At 45.8% G+C, this 17,463-nt stretch overlaps 1 pseudogene; it reads right to left on the bottom strand.

The window, feature by feature from the left end:
• Positions 1 to 770: 770 nt before the first annotated feature.
• The window catches only part of LOC134407603 (pituitary homeobox 3-like), a 37,673-nt pseudogene continuing 20,980 nt past the window's right edge, over positions 771 to 17,463 (bottom strand).

Below are 17,463 nucleotides of genomic sequence, written 5' to 3'. Positions count from 1 at the left end.
TTTAATGTGACTTTGCCTAATATTGCACTTTTAAACGAATGCACGAACCGAACCGAAAATCCATTATCCTTTGAAATTCGCACTTTTCTGAACTTTGCAATGGACATCTCCAGTCAAAAAAATGTGACCAACATAAGTCGTGTGGATTGCCTTTATTGTTGTTTACTTTTTGGTCTGTTGATTTTCACTTTGCTCTGTACTGGCTATTTCCCAGTAATACTGAATCTAATCTATGTTTATTGAATGGTTGCTTCTTTCTTATTGTATTATATTGATATGATTGGTGACAAATTGCTTTTTTTCTCCCCAGATATCGTATTTTGATAATGTAATTTTTACTTCGGCCACCGTTTGCAAATCGAGAGACGTCTTGCCCCTACTGGAACAGTCCTCCTCACAAGAAAAGCACGAGGCCCCCGAATCCCAGGCATCCCAGATCAAGGACTGCCCCGTTCGCAACCCCCAGTGCAGTTGGGAGCACATTTTGGAGAAAAAGTTTGCACCTTCCCAAAATTGCTATCACATTAAAAAACAAATTAAAAAAACAAAAAACGTTAAAAAGCTAAAAATACTGATTCTCACTCATTTTGATGCTTTAGTCAGTTGGAGAAAACTGAGCACTTCTGAAAAATCTGCATGGAAAGAGAAGCCCTTCTTTCCAGAACTGGTGGATCCCACCCACCCTCCCTCCTCCCCTGAACTTACAGAGGGAAGCTCATGGTAAGAGTCTGAAGAGGGCACAACAGTGGCCCTCCTTTTGGGCCACAACGTCACACTGGCCTGTCCAAATTATACTGGCTGGAGCTGGGGTGACGGCTGGCTTTGGAGGAGAGCCACAGTTGAGGGGCGGCAGCTGGGGCTGTTTCGCTCTGAGCCTCAACCCAGCCAGGCTTGCGCTGCAGGGGTCCCTGTACATGTACGGGGAAGAAGCACCAGTGCCATACGTTTGAGACAGCAGGCCCAGGAGGGCTTGCCAGGCTGTTGAAGGACTCCAGAGAGGGGACGCCAGGCACGGAGGCTCCTGCAGCTCCAGGAAACACACCCTGGGGTGGAAAGGAATCGAGGTTCATGGAGTTGAAGAGCTGGAACCCTTTGCCATGCATGGGGGTGGCATGCAGTCCCTTGGGGGCCCAGGAGCTGTAGGCATAGCTTGGGTAGAGGTCCTCAGAAGGGCTCCCAGGCAAACCGCTGAGCTGCGAGCCGAAGGGCCTTTGCAGAGCTCCATCTGCTGGTGGCGCGCCTTCTTCCGCCACTTGGCTCTCCGGTTCTTAAACCAAACCTAGAGAGAGAAAGAGAGAGAGAGAGACAGAGACAGAGAGAGAGAGAGAGAGAGGGAGGGAGAAAACTGTACCCTTAAAGGCAGTGTTTAGGAGACTTTGCCTAATATTGCACTTTTAAAGGAATACACAAACCAAACTGAAAATCCATTATCCTTTGAAATTCACACTTTTCTGAACTTTGCAATGGACATCTCCAGTCAAAAAAATGTGACTAACATAAGTAGTGAGAAAGAGAGAGAGAGAGAGAGAGAGAGAGGGAGGGAGGTAGAAAACTGTACTCTTAAAGGCAGTGTTTAAATTCTTTCTGCAATATCTGCACCCCTGACAGACGAGGCCAGGAAGCCACTTCCAACATGATGGTGTGCATTCTCTTAATGGGAGTTGGGTGAGACCAGCACAAGAGGAGAATAACTTGGAGAAATGTAGGTTAGGCACTAATACTGGGGTCTACGACATGGTGCCTGCCAATCTCCCTACACTTCCTGATATATATATTTTAAAAAAGATGTTAATTTAGAAAGGTGGTGTTTTTTTTTTAAACTAGGAGACTGGCATGCTGCAAAATAAGATAGCCTTCCAGCATCATCTTGCCCAAGAATCCGATGTGGACCCCACAGGCATTCTTAGAAAATAAAAATGGGGGACTGCAGCCCAGCATGCCCAGACACACGGGGGTGGGGGTTTAATCTTGGGTGGCAGGGACTATCCTGGGATATCTCTGCATATCACTCAGCCCTCAAAACAGGAGGATCTGGAGGTCCTTTCGGGGCGGATCCACACTTAACGTTTGGGACGCCCTGACTGCGATTTGGGGCGCCCCGAAATCGATGCTGAGAAACCTACCTTTTGCGTTTCAAAAAGAGAAATTCTAGTCAACAAGCAAAGCTTGAGCTTGAACGCACTCAGGGATCCCATCCCACTTTTGGAGTTTGTATTGTTGGCTCTTCGGTGTGCTTTGAGACAGTTGAAAGCGGATAAGAGTGTTTGGTTCTTCCTTGCTCTCATTGTGATTCTGCTTCCTCCTTTACATCTAGGTTAGCGGCAAGCCATAGGCCATAGCTAGACTGAAGGTTTATCCCTGGATCGTCCAGGGGTCAGACCTGTTCATCTAGGTGACACACAGGGGATCCAGTGCTCAGGCAGGGGCGAACCCGGGATGATCCTGGTATAAACCTTAGGTCTAGCTACGGCCTGAGACTCCATCCAGTCAAGACGGAGGTACTGTTAGCGGGTGGTTCGCCTGTCTTGCTAGGTGATGTTCACCCTGTTCTGAAGGGGGTTGCACTCTCCCTAAAGGATCGGCTTCATTGTTTGGGGGTGCTCTTGGATCCAGAGCTGTCACTTGAGGCACAAGTGAACTCAGTGGCAAAGAGCACCTTTTATCTACTTAGGCTGATATACCAACTGCACCCTTATCTTGACGGAGATAGCCTAGCTACAGTGATCCATGCTCTCATAACCTCTCATTAGGATTACTGCAACGTGTTATACGTGGGGTAGTCTTTGAAAACAGTCCGGAAACTTCAACTGGTACAAAACAGGGCAGCATGGTTCCTAACAGAGACTGGCCGACAAGACCACATCACGCCAGTCCTTTTCCAGCTTCACTGGCTGCCAGTCCAGGTCCGGGCCTGATTCAAAGTGCTGGTATGAACATTTAAAGCCCTAAATGGCTTGGGGCCAGGCTATCTGAAGGAATGCCTCCTCCCATATGTACGTACCTGTCCGGACCCTAATGTCATCCTCAGGGGTCCTTTTCCGTGTGCCCCTGCCAACGGAAGTGAGGCAGATGGATACCAGGAGTCGGGCCTTCTCTGCTGTGGGACCCCGGCTGTGGAATGAGCTCCCTAAGGAGGTTCGCCTGGCACCTTCACTATATTCTTTTAGATGCCAGGTGAAGACCCTTTTATTCTCCCAGTATTTTAAGGTCTTCATCCCACGCACCCATTTCCCTCAAATTATCCCCATAGTGTAAATCTGTCATTGTTGTTGTTAGCTAAATCTCACCCCGGGCAGCAGCACTCTTAAGATCCTTTGCATACCAGGAAAGGAGAAATGTAAAATAATAATAATAAATCAACAGATGACCCAATCTGATTCAAATTTGGTATGCTTAAAGCCCTCCTTAATATCTGTTACTGTGCCTATTTTGGTGTCTTTAGCTTTAAAACTTACGCAGATGTAAGCTTTTGTTTAATTTGTACTTTAAACATTTCAAATCATCCTGCGCCCCCAGTGGCCGTTCGGAGAACAATAAAAGATTCGCTCCTAAAGAGGTAGCAAAATAGGACGATTCTTTTATATATGAAGCACAATTAAAGTAGGATGCATGGGAGTACTTCACGGTCAAAGCAGATTATAAACTGGAAAACTTCAGAGTCCTTTGCACGCAATTCGCAGTGATTGCACAGTATAACCCTGGTGTGATGAAGCTAAAAGGACAGAAAGCAGAGAGTAGGAATAAATGGTCAATTCTCCCGATGGAGGGAAGTAAATAGTGGGGTCCCATAGGGATTGGGATTGGGACCAATTCTTTTCAACTTGTTCATCAATGATCTGGAATTAGGAGTGAGCAGTGAAGTGGCCAAGTTTGTCAACGACACCAAATTATTTTAGGTTGTTAAAACACAAAGGGATTGTGAAGAGCTCCAAAGGGATCTCTCCAAGCTGGGAGAGTGGGCGTCCGAATGGCAGATGGGGTTCAATGTAAGCAAGTGTAAGGTGATGCACGTTGGGGCAAAAAAAAACCAACTTCAAGTATAACCCAATGGGATTAGAGCTGGCAGTGACCGAACAAGAAAGAGATCTTGGGATTGTGGTGGAAAAGCTCGATGAAAATATCTACCCAGTGTGCGGCTGCTGTAAAGAAGGCAAACTCCATGTTAGGCATTATAAGCAAAGGGATTGAGAATAAAACTGCCAGTATTATACTGCCTTTATACAAATCTATGGTGTCACCACACTTAGAATACTGTGTACGGTTCTGGTCACTGCACCTAAAAATGATATTATAGAGCTGGAAAAAGCGCAGAAAGGGGCAACTAAAATGCTCAAGGAGCTGGACCATCTGCCCTATGACAGAAGTTTACAACAACTGGGATTATTTAGCTTGGCAGAAAGGAGGCTAAGAAGAGACGTGACAGAGGTGTACAAAATGATGCATGGTGTGGAGAATGTGGAGAGGGAGACATTTTTCTTCCTCTCTCAAAATACTAGAACCCAATGGGGTCACCCCATGAAGCTGATTGGTGGCAGATTCAGGATAAATAAAAATACTTCACACAGTGCATAGTTAAAACTATGGAATTCACCACCACAAGATGTAATGATGGCCACCAATTTGGATGGCTTTAAAAGGGGGTTGGATAAATTCCTGAAGGAGAAGGCTTTCAGTGGCTACTAGTACTGATGGCTATGTACTACCAGTATCCGAGGCAGTAAGCCTGTGTGCACCAGTTGCTGGGGAACATGGGTGGGAGGGTGCTGTTGCACCATGTCCTGCTTTGTTGGTTCTTGGCTGTGTGAACAGAGTGCTGGACTAGATGGACCCTCAGTCTGATCCAGCATCAGGGCTCTTCTGATGTTCTTATGAGACAGAAAGTTCCACTCCCAAGGTGTTTTGACTGGCCACTTCCCCCTCCGGCATCCAGTTTGTAACTAGCCACTCACAGAGAGCATTTTTCAAAGGCCAGATGTGCCCACAGGCCCCCAAAACCTGGGACTCCTGATTTAGCACAACTGGGATTGAAAGGTGCTTGTGTTCACATGAGGATAGGACCATTCTTTTTTAAGGTATGGAAGCAACAAACTTGAAGATAACTGTGGCCCCTGTGAAACGCTACCTGCTGCAACGCATAGAATCATAGAATCATAGCATCATAGAATAGCAGAGTTGGAAGGAGCCTACAAGGCCATCGAGTCCAACCCCCCTGCTCAATGCAGGAATCCACCCTAAACTACTAACTACTTTTATCATTTTTAACATAATCCACAAATAAAGATTTTAATACATTAAAATATAACCTAGAATATGAATCACTTTCATGCCTGTAATGCAATTCATATGAAATTGTTTAAAGTAACATAACTATTAGGAAATATTAAGTGTAAAGCATATAAAAAGATCATAATATTAACTTTATTCAACAATACTTTTATAATACTAATATTATTTTATGTGTATATAAATATACAATTATATAATATAAAATGATCTTCAAAAGTAGTAGAAATAAGTTTCATTCATAGAATGTAAAAAGTGTTATTAAATAAAAACTAGGCATAACGATATAAATTGAATAAAGCAATAGAGCAAGCACCTAAGGTAAATAATAATAATAAATGCATATATAAATATTAATTTATATGTCCCATTATGATCTCTAGTAGGAAAATTGATCTAAACATTAAGGAGCCCAGCTATAGATTTAAACACTGAACTATGTAAAGGAGATATAAACATACAATAAGTCCTAATATAGAAGCCAGTCCAATGCTTCTAATATACTGCTTTCATGCTTTTAATATACTGAACTGAAGCAGATACGGACATTTTCCCGGCCCTTATATAAAAACAACAATAAGATTCATAATTAAGATGACAGTTTAGTGCAAAAAGGGAAATTATGAAGAAGTGACTCTTCTGTTCGCCCTCCTGGTCAATAAAGCGGGGCGCTTGTGCTCATTACCGCCGAGGGTAGCCGTACCGAATGGATATGTCCATTTCTTTCTCCCGCGCCACAAAAAACTGCACTCGCCCCACCGATGTCCAGCGCGCTGCCTCCTCCCTCTCCCTCTGAGCTCGTCGCTTCATCATTTCTCTGATGGGTCGTTGTTCTTCTGTTATAGGTTCCGAAATTTCCAGGTCATCAGGGGGCGTTCTCCACGGGATGAATGTCGCCCCTTCGTACGGTGGGGATGCAGAAGGGTCGTCACCCGGAGGCTGACGTTTCACGAGCGTCGAGGAGCACGCGCTGATGGGTGTCCACCCGCATCCTGCTACAACAACAGCTGGCCTGGAAGAGAGACCAGCTGTTTTCCCAGCCCCTCTGGCCTGCGCTCTCCGCCCGCTGGCTTGGGAGACCTGAGAGGACGATGGCTTTGGCTCATATGGTTGCAGGAATGATGGGTCAAGCATCAGTTTCGGCCCTGGCTTCCTCACTGGCTGTACCAGTGGCTTAGCCAGTAAAGCTGGTTGTTGTCTCGTCAGTGAACTGGATGGGGCCTTTGACAAGGAGCCAGGTGGTGCTTTGGATAGTGAGCTCGGTGGCGGCCTTGCAAGTGGTTTAGACGGAGGTCTTGCTGTTGCGGTGGACGGCTTTTCGGGGATTGTGCTGGAAGAACTAATTGGAGGAATCTTCTTAATACGGGGGGATGGAGCTTTGTTCTTCCCCAGGGGGTAGAAGACCTGCACAGAGTCCATCATGCGCAAAGCTAGATTGCGCCTAGGCATTTGCTTCAAAGCCTTTTCCCGTTCCATTTGGGCATCTTTTTTTACCCCTTTAACCGCAGGGAGATTCACGTCTACCTTTGCCTTGCCTTTGCCTTGTGACTGATTTCCCCCGTACTTTGAATCATTCTTACCTGTCTGCAAATTGTTGGATTGGGAACTGCTCAGGTCTACCTCAAGACTTTTCTGTAGTTTTCTCAAAAGATCAGGTCCGGATACGGAGACTTCTATTTTCCCCTTCTTTGGCAATGTTTGGTCTCTCTTCTGGGGAAGCTTTTTCCCTCCCTTTGCCTCAGATAGCACATGCTGTAGTGTCTTGTTCTCATGCTTGTGGCTGGTCCATTTTTCCTCACATCCCAGAGTGCTTTCTGTTCCCTCATATTTTGAGTGTTTAGATATATGTGACTCCCGATTTGTTCCATGGCTTTTTTGTAAAAGTTCTCCTTCAAATGAAACCACTTTTCTTTTCCCCTTAGTCTGAGGTGCCTTTGAAGGTAGATTATTGGACTGGCTTTTATCAGAATTCAATTTACTGGCTCCTGGCTCCACAGAGATCCTGGGGATTTTGCTGACGTTTTTCGATCCGGGATCATTACATTTTCGTTTGCTGATAATCTCATGCGCCCTCCCTTCATGGCTCAGTTTTCCATCATCTGGACTTTTGCACTTACTGGTCTGAGATTTTCGCCTCTTGTTTTTCCCCTTATCCTTTGGCTTTGCAGCTGGAGAGCTGCCATCATCAGCTATGTAAATTGGGCCTGGGATGGGTGTCCCTATGGACTTGCACTCCTTGCAAAGGTCATCCATACCTGTGGCGCCTGCTTCTGTTGCTCTGGCATTGCTGGGTTTTGATGGTGCTGCGTAACACCCTCTGTCTGGAGCAGGTGTCACAACGGTTCGTGGCTCCACCTCTTTGAGAACCAAAACCACTTTGTTGTTTGGGGCTGGTGATGCAGGGACAGCTCTGTCCGCCTGAACGACGGGATTCCTCTCTCTAAAAGGTATGGAGGCCAAGGTCACATGGTTGTACAGAGGCTGGAAAGAGGCTGGCTGGACATGTCCTTGCCTGGGAGGCTGTATCTGCACTAGCTGAAGACTGGCCCCAGGATGGAGGTGGGAGGGGGCATACAGCTGCTCCACGGGGCTGGCACTGGGAAGGCCTCTGTACTGAGATGTTGGTGCCCCATAGAACGGCCCAGGGAGGTGGCCAGTGGCTCCCCACCCATGGGCAGGAGGGTAAAGAACTGCTGAGCTGGGAATCTGCAGCTGATTCTGATTCCTCAAAACTCCCTGCAGGTGAGATGTTTGTGGAGGCAGGGAGCTGTAGGTGCTGGCACTCCCTGGGTTCAGCCGGATGGGCAGAGCTGAGATTGAAGGCTGCAGCCAGGCGGAGCTCAGACATGGCATGGATGTTCCATAGATGTTGTGAGGACCTCCTCCCACTGTAGAGCTGGCAGTCACTACTGGGATGCTCTGAGGTTGACGGTTTGAGCCTTCCTGTGGCTGTGGATTTGGGGCTTGATCTATAACACAAATGAAATGGGCAGGGGAATTAACAATTGTACCTCTTGATCAGCCTGAGCAACTGTCAGCCCTTAGGGCAATTGAATAGATTTAGCTGGTCTTGAGTGTTCACAGACATCATTTCAGTGCTCCTCACAAGGCTCCCATAAAGGGTTTTTGTGTTTTTGTGAGGGGTTGATGCTCAAGACACTTACCCTCTGAATACCTTCTCCAAGGGAAGTCCAAGAGATGGCAACAAGGAAAAAAGCCCTTTTGGTGGTTGTCCCAATAGTGGAACATTCTCAGCAAGGTCCACCTCGTACCAACATTATACTCTTGTCAGCACCATATTAAGACTTTGCTGTCTTAATATGCATGTGCTGGCAATAGGATGGGCGACGACGACGACGACGACGATGATGATGAAATTGATAGTTCTGATCTCTTTAAGCAACTTTGCCAGTATTATCAAGGCAAAATATTTTGACAAGTCCTCAGAGCAACCTGTTCTGAGGAGTTGACTCAAGCCAGCATCCAGTAAAAAGGGACCCATGAAACTGGGACCTTATGGACTGGATTACTGCTGTCCCCACGGTAACCCCAAGATTCTACCAAGCCACAGAATGTTATGATGTGAAAGGAGTCCAAAGGGACGGGCAGTTGGCCTGAACGGAAGGTGCCGGGCGGGGAGTCTGTTAGCGGAGCCCAAGAGTAAGTCAAACCACAACAAGCATGAGAAATATGCATTTGTGTACACTGAAGGCATCTCCCAAATGTGAATGGATTAATCTGAATATTTCGTGCAGACGTGGGCACCAGCTAAATAAACCTCTCTTTTTAAATTCACCTATTAAAACTATGAACGATTCTTGTTACAGAGCACTATTTATTTAAAGATTACTTTTCTCCCAACATTCTTTGTCTTTCCAGAAGTTTTTGCTCTGGAATAATTAAAATGGAAGAGCTCCCAGCTCCCTTGGACACTTTCTCGAAAGCTACCATGTGGCGTGCAGTTACAGACATGGGAAACCCCAGCCGGAGGGGTTGTCTTTTAAAGCCTTTTCAGGAATCCATTCATGGATGACTTTATTCACATGTACATTCTTGACTCTACCACTCTGAACTGCCCCAAAGTCTCCTGCCCTGTTCCACAGCCCTGTGGGAGATGTTTGTTTGTTTGTTTTTAATTATCCCTTAATGCTAGTTGGAAAGCCTGGGACCACATGAGGAGAGGGCAGATTGCGTTAACGTTTTCTACAGAATTGGCACCACTTCGGTCAGCTTTAAAACGCACCTCCTTGACCAAAACGAAATAGGACCTATCATAGTCTGTGTGCATTTCCTCATCTTCCTGTGTCATTGCTCCCACTGGCAAAATTTACATTGCAACTCCTTGGGGCAGGGATCTGTCCAGTTTGCTTATTCTACTCTGTAAAGTGCTTTGTACCTTTATTGTAGTACAGAAATAAGTAAACCAATGCGTCAGAATGAAATGAAGTCATTGAGGGCACAGCAAATGTTAGTCAAGACTAATTCCCACTGAAAGTCCGGTGCTACCCTTAGGCATGGCTAACTGAAGCCCCTTGGCATTGCTGGGACTGGGGGGTCATGGCTGATTTTGCTGGATTGTGCCCAAGACTATAGCTGTGGAGTTGCTTCTTCCTTGTTCCACTTTCTCTTATCGCTGCTCTCACATTTTACCTTCTCTAACCTGCCCCAAAACTTTATCCCCCATGAACTATGGATCCGTAATCTCACAGCTGTTGTCTCTCCATCAGCCCCCTGGAAAAGAGAAGGATCCTTCTAAATGCCAAGAGGGCACAATTTCCTACCTGCCATCACGAAAGCAAATTTCCAGATAAGGCGACTGTCAAAAATATTTGCCAATCTCTGAAGAGACTAACTCCAACGCTCCTAACTGATCAAATGTCCAGTAAGGAATAGGATTGCGATGATGCAAAATTGTTTATGTCCGTCCCTATGGTAACCCTGGGGATTGTGAGGTGGGGGCAAGGAGAATATTCAAAGTGGAATATGATGATGAAAGATGATGTCATGGTGGAAGCTGGAAGAGCAGACCAAGGGCTGCCACCAAGAACTGAGCTAGACAGGGAAGAGTTAGTGGTTCACCCTACCTGGTAGGAAACACATCTTCACAATCAATGTTCTCCATCCTGACCTCTAGAGAGAAAGGCCTAATCTGGGATGCTGAGATGTTTTCAAACATAATCACTTGAAGTCCCTTTTGGCTTTTGTTTGAATGGAAGACTAGCAGATCCTTCACTGAGCAAGGGGCTGGACTGAGTGACTTCCGAGATTCCTTCCAACATTATGTTTCCATGAAAGTGGTGGCTTGGAGCAGGTGTTCTAGTAGGGAATCCTAGGCAGAAATGGCAGCAAGGGAGAAAGTACTTGCAAACAAGGGTGTGTGTGTGTGTGTGTGTGTGTGTGTGTATGTATGCCTGCCCGAGACTTGAGATCTGTTGGAGGAACCCTCCTCCACGTCCCACCAACACAAGACATATGCTATGGTGGGACATGGGAGAGGGCTTTCTCTGTTGTGGCGCCCCAGCTATGGAATGCCCTCCCCCTGGAGGCCCAACTGGCACCGACGCTGACTTTATTCCGGCACCAAGTAAAGTCATGGCTTTTTAACAAAGCCTTGATGGCTAAATTCACCAAGCTTGCACATGGTTTTAATTGGTTTTACTGCTTTTATATTCTATACTGGTTTCAGCTTGATTAATGGTTTAATGTGTTTTTAGCTGTGTATATTTACTGTTTTATATTGTTGTATAATTGTATTTGTACACCGCCCTGAGATCCTAGTGATAAATAAATAAATGGTCTTGTTCAGCCTTCCCCTGTTTTTTAAATGCTTTTAAAACACTTTTATCTTCATTCTCTGATCAGAGATAAGAATGAAGTTTCCCTGCTTAGTGGTGAAGAAAGCTTCCTCCCCCACCAATCTGGATTACTGTCTCAGTATTGCTAATAGTGGCAGTCTTTTCCCCAAAGCCTCACTGATCAGCTGATCTGCAGGGAAAAGAGGGGGCTGTAGGTTGAGCACCCCTTCAGTAATATCTTGGATGGATAGTGATGAAATGACGATTGCAGAGATGTCCGCTTTGGTTCATACATTTCTTGTGAGTACCACGGGGTTTTTAACCCATCTTGTGGTTTTTAGGGTTGATTGTTTTAAATTGTTTTGTATGTAAATGTTTTTATTTTTTATTTTACATTGCATTGTTACATTTTTAATCTTTTGTAAAACACCCAGAGAGCTTTGGCTATTAGGCAGTACAGAAATGTAATAAATAAAGAATCTTAAAGATGAAATATATAATTTGAAGTAACCACTTTTTAGTGGAATCCCTCCTTGGAGTTGGTGTCTGCAACTTTTTCAGCACCTCTTTTTCACAACACCCTTTTCTAGTCTGAAGCAGGAGCCCACCAGTGGACAGCAAGGTCAGCTGGATGTTGCAGCACCTAGGACAGCTCCCAGTGAGCAATTTGGTTCATCAAAATCTGTGAATCGACGGAAGCCTTTTATGCCTTAGTCCAGAGCCTTCTTCTCAGACCACACCCCTTCCTATGAAGTGGAATGCCCTAAAGTGGGGATACAAAAAATGTGGGGTCCCTACGCCACCAGGAAAAAAAACACAGAAAGGATGCTGACAAATTCCGAGGATTTCCCAACACTCTGTGTAGGAATTACTGTCCTACACAGAGTGTAGGATCATGGTATATGATTCTAAGCAACAAAACATGTGCAGACACATGAGGAGAAGCGAGGCTGATGTGTATGAATTATAATCACTCACCAGCTTCCCCAACCCACCACCTGAAAAATTTCTGTGGACAACCATGGTAGGTCGCTCTCGGAGGGTGAACTTACTTGTAGGGATGGCGGAGAAATTAGTCCAGTTCTCATTTAATGTGACTTTGCCTAATATTGCACTTTTAAACGAATGCACGAACCGAACCGAAAATCCATTATCCTTTGAAATTCGCACTTTTCTGAACTTTGCAATGGACATCTCCAGTCAAAAAAATGTGACCAACATAAGTAGTGTGGATTGCCTTTATTGTTGTTTACTTTTTGGTCTGTTGATTTTCACTTTGCTCTGTACTGGCTATTTCCCAGTAATACTGAATCTAATCTATGTTTATTGAATGGTTGCTTCTTTCTTATTGTATTATATTGATATGATTGGTGACAAATTGCTTTTTTTCTCCCCAGATATCGTGTTTGGATAATGTAATTTTTACTTCGGCCACCGTTTGCAAATCGAGAGACGTCTTGCCCCTACTGGAACAGTCCTCCTCAGAAGAAAAGCGAGAGGCCCCCGAATCCCAGATCAAGGACTGCCCCGTTCGCAAACCCCAGTGCAGATGGGAGCACATTTTGGAGAAAAAGTTTGCACCTTCCCAAAATTGCTATCACATTAAAAAACAAATTAAAAAAACAAAAAACTTTAAAAAGCTAAAAATACTGATTCTCACTCATTTTGATGCTTTAGTCAGTTGGAGAAAACTGAGCACTTCTGAAAAATCTGCATGGAAAGAGAAGCCCTTCTTTCCACCAGAACTGGTGGATCCCATCCACCCTCCCTCCTCCCCTGAACTTACAGAGGGGAGCTCATGGTAAGAGTCTGAGGAGGGCACAACAGTGGCCCTCCTTTTGGGCCACAACGTCACACTGGCCTGTCCAGATTATACTGGCTGGAGCTGGGGTGACGGCTGGCTTTGGAGGAGAGCCACAGTTGAGGGGCGGCAGCTGGGGCTGTTTCGCTCTGAGCCTCAACCCAGCCAGGCTTGCGCTGCAGGGGTCCCTGTACATGTACGGGGAAGAAGCACCAGTGCCCTACGTTTGAGACACCCGGGATGATCCTGGTATAAACCTTAGGTCTAGCTACGGCCATAGTCTGCAATATCATCCAAGTCAGGCAAGATGGTTTCCCACTAATTTGGAGGTAGAAGGAGAGGAGTGTGTGAGAGGAGGGAGAGGGGGAGGAAGTGGCTGAGCACAAGGCTTATTCATTTGCTTTCTGAATCAGAAGTTTGTTATGGTGGAAGCTTCTAAGTTTGTACAACTACCCAAGAGGACGCCCCCCCCCCCAAGCAGAACTCAGAGACCAGAAAGAAGCTTGGTCGGGGAGAAAGCAGAAAGAAATGGGAGCTGCCTGCTTGCCATTTCTCCCTTTCAGGTGTACTCTCTGTACCCTCCAACTGTTTTAAGCAGAAGACAGGGGTTTGCAAATGTACTTCCAACTTCTCTGATGACCGTCTGCTACAAATGAGAAGATACCTTTATGCAATATGTGATTGTACACTGAGACGGTATAATTCCTCACTTGCCATGATCAAAGGAATACTTGAGATAAGGTGAGTTTTTTGCCTACTGTTTTCACCTTTTCAGCACATCTGCTGAAATCATTGGCCAGAAAAGAGTATATATTGCTTGATTAAGACAGAGCAAGTCTGTTTATTGCTCTGGCAGTTAATTAAGACAACCTGAAGACACAGAGCTTTTCTAGGACAGGATCTACACTACTGCTTTAAAGCGCTTTATAACAGTTTTGACAACTGTTGGGGCCCAGGACACACTGCATATACAGGTTTCAAAACGTTTTCAAAGTGCTTTAAAGCGCTTTAAAAGCAGTAGTGTAGATCCCCTCCAGGTGAGGCTTTCTTACCAGCTTGGGTGCAGGATTGTGCTGGGATCACGATGCACCTTTGGGAATTTGTTACAATGAATATAATTTTTCACATCAGGTTAAAACGTGGGGATGGAGCTATCTTCCGCAATACATCTCCACAATGCATTTCAGACATGTTTAAATATGACTCACAATGGCAAGGGCGTCTTCTCATTCCTGTCCCTCCACTTGCTTAATTTTTTTCATGAAAATGCAAAGTGGAAGGAAAGGGCAGAGATGGGTCTTTCTCCACCAATCCCCTTCATTTCCTCTTGATATCAGCCCCCCTCCCCCAGTAAAGGCCCACACAGCTTTAGGGAAGCCCCATTTCAGGCTGTTCCCAATAGAGATGCTAATCCCGCATCTTATTTATTTATTTATTGCATTTCTATGAGTTTCATCCCACGTATCTGTTTCCTTCAAATTATCCCCTACAGCATTTAGCTTTAGTCGTTGTTGCTGTACCCCAAGCAGCAGCGCTTTGCATACCAGGAAGAGGGTTTAATGGAGGAAATGTAAAAAAATCATAAAAAATCAACGGATGACCCAATCCGATTCAAATTTGGTATGCTTAAAGCTCTCCTTAATATCTATTACTGTGCCAATTTTGATGTTTCTATCTTTAAAGCTTACGCAGATGTAAGCATTTGTTTTAATTTTTTTCAAATCCTGCTCCTGTGCCCCAGTGGCCGCTCGGAAGATACGCTCGAAAACTAGTGGCTAAATACAGTGAGACTTTTCCCTTTATAGCACAATCAAAGCAGGATGCATGGGAGTACTTCACAGTCAAAGCAGATTATAAGGTGGAGCCAGCCAAAGTGGCTCCCTGGTGAGGGATAGTGCATGCTCAGAGGCACTCTCCCCTCATGTCAACCGATGCACTCTATGGAAGCCTCTAAGGAAGAAGAGATAAGGGCAAATGATTCCCCCTTTTTTTTCTGTTCATCTCTCATTCACTACTAAAGCAGGGGTTGTTTGTTTGCACAGTGGGCGGGGAATCCCTCGCCTATCGAGCCTCTACCATTCCTTCAGACAACTGAGATTTCTTCTAAATCCCATGTTGTGCTTTTAGTAGTATAACTCCATTAAGCAGTTTACCATTAATATTCCAATTGCCCTGGCAGAGCCCCACCCCACCCCGGTTGGACTAGCAGTGCTGCTGACCCTCCTGCGCTCTCCTGCTGTGTGTAGACACAGGATTGACTGCGTGGCTTCTTCGTGACTCGTTTTGCACCAGTTTGTTAAAACAGCTGGGAAAGGGTCTCTCGAAAGAAATTCAAGGCATCGACCACTTGTAGATTCCTGCCTGACAGCGTGTTTCTTGGCTGGCAGTGAAGATGGCACAGGAGTGGAGGTGACTGGTTTTATAAATCAATAGCAAATGCTATTTTGGGCTGCATTAATAGAAGTATAGCTTCCAAATCACGTGAGGTACTGGTTCCTCTCTATTCGGCCCCGGTTAGGCCTCATCTAGAGTATTGTGTCCAGTTCTGGGCTCCATAATTCAAGAAGGACGCAGACAAGCTGGAGCGTGTTCAGAAGAGGGCAACCAGGATGATCAGGGGTCTAGAAGCAAAGCCCTATGAAGAGAGACTGAAAGAACTGGGCATGTTTAGCCTGGAGAAGAGAAGATTGAGGGGAGACATGTAAGCACTCTTCAAATACTTAAAAGGTTGTCACACAGAGGAGGTCCAGGATCTCTTCTCGATCCTCCCAGAGTGCAGGACACGGAATAACGGGCTCAAGTTAAAGGAAGCCAGATTCCGGCTGGACATCAGGAAAAACTTCCTGACTGTTAGAGCAGTGTGACGGTGGAATCAGTTACCTAGGGAGGTTGTGGGCTCTCCCACACTAGAGGCCTTCAAGAGGCAGCTGGACAAGCATCTGTCAGGGATGCTTTAGGGTGGATTCCTGCATTGAGCAGAGGGTTGGACTAGATGGCCTGCTAGCTCTACAGTGAGAGGTGGTCAGAGAACAACAAATGATTCGCTCTTAAAGGGGTAGTAAACTACGACGCTTCTTTTGTCTAAGAAGCACAATTCAAGTAGGATGCATGGGAGTACTTCACAGTCAAAGCAGATTATAAACTGGAAAACAGAGCAGTTAACTTACCGGGCTGCTGTATGCTTCCTGGAGACTTAATTGGCCTGACTTTATAATTCCCACAGTTATGTGGTAGAAGATGTCACTCCCATTTGAAAAAATGTAGGGCTTCCTAAGGAAAATGATAGAATATTTACGCAGTGATACATATGGCAGTCCCGTGTTATTAATGGAAAATCCATTGTAGGTCTCACTCTAGAGCAGTACATCAAAAAGTTTACTTACAGATGTTAACTGCTCTGTCTGATACTCACACCCTTTTGTCTTAATTCCAAACAAGAATCAGTAAACTGTGTTTAGTCCTTTTGACCCTGCTTGAATATTATATAACATGTCTTTTCTGTATATTGCATTTTAGCATTGACCTTGTGATGAAGACCTTGTGTTGAAACGCGTTTGGCCTTTTTACTTCACGTTGTTCTTGTTAGATATTTGTTCTTATGCAATTTGAGGTTGCACTTTTAATGCAATATTATTGTTAACCTTTATTTTATTTTTGTATATTAAACATTATTGTTCTATTGTATATATGTATTCAATGAACAAAAAACCTACGGTTTACAAAACAACATTAAGGACGTACACTTTTCCACCAAAAAGCACCAAAAAGCGGGGAAATTGGGAGTTAAGGCTCACCAGCCTTAACGCCACATCTCTCCCCAAGGAGGCAGAAAGTACCAGTGAAATTCTCATTCTGCCAAAGCAGATAAACCATGAGGACAGGATGGAGAATAGGATATGCAGAGGTGACTGTGGGGTTGTGGAAAACTGATGACGAACAACTTAGAGCCACCTACTTCTTTTTTTGTTTAGAGCAGCCCTTCCCCAACCTGGTGCCCTCCAAAGGTGTTGGACTGCGACGACGGAGCAGGTAAGAAACCCCACCCCCTCCTGCCTGGCCCTGCTGCCAGGTAAGCCCCAACCCACTTACGTGTTCCATCGTCATTGGGCCCGGTCTTGAACTGAGCACCCTGGTCCATCCGGAAGCTCAATTCAAGCCTGGGCCCGGGGACGAGGGAGCAGGTAAGCAACCCCCTCCTGCCTGGGCCCTCACCTAGACCCACTGCCACTGCTGTGCAAACTGCAGCAACGGCTCCAGGCAAGGCCCCAGCCCAGCCCACCCCACTTACCTGCTCCATTGTAGCTGGGCCCCGGCTTGAATTGAGTGCCCTGGTCCACCCGGAAGCAAGTCCGCACCTGCAGCCTTGCTTCTGGGTGGACTCAGGGGCTCGATTCAAGCACGGGTCAGGCCATGACGGAGAAGGCAAGTGGTGGGGTGCGGGGGGGGGGGCTTGCCTGGAGCTGCCACCGCAACAGTTTGTGCAGTGGCGGCTCCAGGTAAGGGGCCAGGCAGGAGGGGGGTTGGCTGGAGCTGCCGCACTTTGTGCAGCGGTGGCAGCAGGTCCAGGTAAGGGGCCAGGTGTGT

This window comes from Elgaria multicarinata, chromosome 12 (assembly GCF_023053635.1).
Source record: "Elgaria multicarinata webbii isolate HBS135686 ecotype San Diego chromosome 12, rElgMul1.1.pri, whole genome shotgun sequence".
NCBI classification, from domain to species: Eukaryota; Metazoa; Chordata; class Lepidosauria; order Squamata; family Anguidae; genus Elgaria; species Elgaria multicarinata.
Note: the sequence above shows the minus strand (reverse complement) of the source record. Positions and strands in the feature narration are given on the sequence as shown.